The sequence below is a fragment of the Belonocnema kinseyi genome, chromosome 7 (assembly GCF_010883055.1).
Source record: "Belonocnema kinseyi isolate 2016_QV_RU_SX_M_011 chromosome 7, B_treatae_v1, whole genome shotgun sequence".
Lineage (NCBI taxonomy): Eukaryota > Metazoa > Arthropoda > Insecta > Hymenoptera > Cynipidae > Belonocnema > Belonocnema kinseyi.
Window position 1 is genome coordinate 139,479,153 of NC_046663.1, and position 2,609 is coordinate 139,481,761.

Below are 2,609 nucleotides of genomic sequence, written 5' to 3' on the forward strand. Positions count from 1 at the left end.
TTTGAGATTTTTATTTACACTATTCGACAACAAAACACCTCAGCATATTTTGCCAGTAGTCCCAAAAGAACAAGAAGAATTTTATAATAAGTATATTGTCTTAAACCAAAGTTAAATAATTGAATTGTGCTGGAGTACAATTAAACAGTCTGAAAATCCAGAGTGGTGAAATGCTACATCCTCTAAAAGTAGAGAACAGTGCAACCAAATACGGTAAAAAAATGGAACCCATAGCACGTCAAGAATATGAACGGCTAACTAGGACAAGTGTTCAACAAGTTGGAGTGATTGTGTGTCAAAGTAAACCGTGGCTGTGTGCTAGCCTTGATGGTGTTGTTATGAAAGAATCAGAACCACTAAAGGTAGTAGAGATAAAGTGTCCAGCGAGCTGTGAAGAATGTTTTATTGTTGATATTGAATCAGGCAAGCCTAATGTTAGTTATTTAAAACTAGAGAATAATAACCCAGTATTGCAATCTAGTTCAATAATTTATACACAATGCCAAATACAAATGGACATAAGTGGACTGAGCCAATGCGATTTGTTTGTTTATTCACCAGTGACTAGTTATATTATTGCAGTATTGCGAGATAATAAGTTCTTGCAAGACACATTGTCAAAGTGCGAAGATTTTTATTTCAATAACTATTTACCAGCTTTACAAATCTGTGTAGAAAATGAAAGAGCTACTCCATGTAAGAAGAGTGAAATACGCAAGTTTACTGGAAAAGATGTTAGCAATAATATGCTACAGTCCTTAGGCAAGAACTAGTCTTTGAGTCAACGGTACAGAAAAAAATTTATTGTTGGTTCACTGTAGTTTATTTACAATAATAATTAATTATATGAGTTCAATGTGTGTGTCTTACGCAATAACAGATATAGTTTATAAAATAGTTACTTAATTCAGTGTACTTAACTCATTTAATGAAAGTTGTGATGCTTTTAAAAGCCAAATAAGTGTTCGAAGACTAAAATTTTTAAGTATGTGATCTGCAATTTATATTGAATAAGCATATTATAAAGCTCGTTTAGTGTTAATTTATGTTCAATAAGATTGTTCACATTTATTATTTGAAGACTGATCTTTCTACATATGTGATTGTTACAAATCTTAAGTCTTCGTATTGGAATATTGGTTCAAAAAAAAAAAACGTTGAGGTTATCAACTCAGTCAATAATCTGTATTCACAAGTGTATTTTAAGATGTAAGATTACATATTGAAATGTTTCAATTCTCAAAATCTCAGTATCAGAAGTAGCTATTTTGAGAATTTTTGACTAATATCATTCTATCACAAAGTGTTTATAAATAAAAGTACATACAAATACTACATCAATTTTTTTATGCCTCATACCTTTCTCATAATACAATATTAAAAGATTGTTATACAAGTTGACCATAGAAAACTGCAGCAAAGTTTGAATAACAAGTTATTTTTTTATTTTAATTATAGGAGATTGTAGATTGACCAACACGCAGAGAACATGAATAATATCATCTATACAACTAAATAAATTATGTGTTATTTTATTTAAAATAAGATGCGTTCTCAACCTTTGCATTATTCGCTCTACATGAATACGGCATTTAGCAACTTTATACGTTTCTTCGGTCTCTTCCTCAGTGAATTCTGTATTTTTCTCTAAAAAAGGCGGCATTATGAGTAAAACTTTGGCTCCACTTTCATCAATAACATTCTGAAATTGCGGAAAGCCTTTATCAGCTAAAACAACATCATCGTCTTCAAGTAAATTAATCAAACCAGACTCTAGTTATTTGCGAATCACTTTTTCTTTCACCAGCCACTTTAGATTTAAAACTTATAAAACCACTTGGAGTTATTCCAATTAAAACTTTGGCTGTAAAACGTTTTTTATAATGACTGTACATAAACACAGTGGTGAACTTGAGGAGGAGATTCTACTCGAAACTCTGTACAATCAATTATAACACGAGTGTTGCTATAATTTTCAAGAAAACATTCTGGCATAGTTTCAACAACATCTGCTTTTTCTGGCCAGTAAACGCAATTGGCTGTTGCACGAGCCAAGTACCTTAAAGTTGAATAAAAAATATTTGCTACTGTAGTCCTGTGAATACTAAAAAGCACACTCAAGGCTGAAAATGTCAACCCAGTTTTTAGTTTTGTCAATAAAATTAAAAGACGATATTCTTTTGAGACTTTACTATTTTCTGCCAGATGGAAATTTAGTCTTTTTAATATAAATGTAAAGTTGTCAAATGTTACACCAGAAATGTCCAGCAACTGCTCATCTTCTTTTATAGATTCAAATCCACAAAATCTTCGAGTTTGTGGTTCTTCGTATTCAACACTCGGTCCTACCATTTTATCAGGAAAAATCTTTTGCTCTGTGCTGCAACTAACATCTCTATATTGTTTTCTGTTTAGAATTTTAGCGGGTCTGTCTATTACAAAAATATCTGTTTGAACTTGTGCTTCGCATGTGGTACTACTGGCATCTCTGAATACGTATCTGTTATATATTGAAGTATCAGATGATGTATTTGATTCAATCAAAAACCGTACATCACACTCTTTATCGCAAAAGGTTTTTTCACTTGTAACAGACTCTATTTCCATGC

At 31.5% G+C, this 2,609-nt stretch overlaps 1 protein-coding gene across 3 annotated transcripts in view; it reads right to left on the reverse strand.

Moving 5' to 3' along the window:
- Positions 1-2,609, reverse strand: part of LOC117175902 (KICSTOR complex protein ITFG2-like) — a 187,177-nt gene that overhangs the window by 26,229 nt on the left and 158,339 nt on the right. The window lies entirely within an intron of this gene.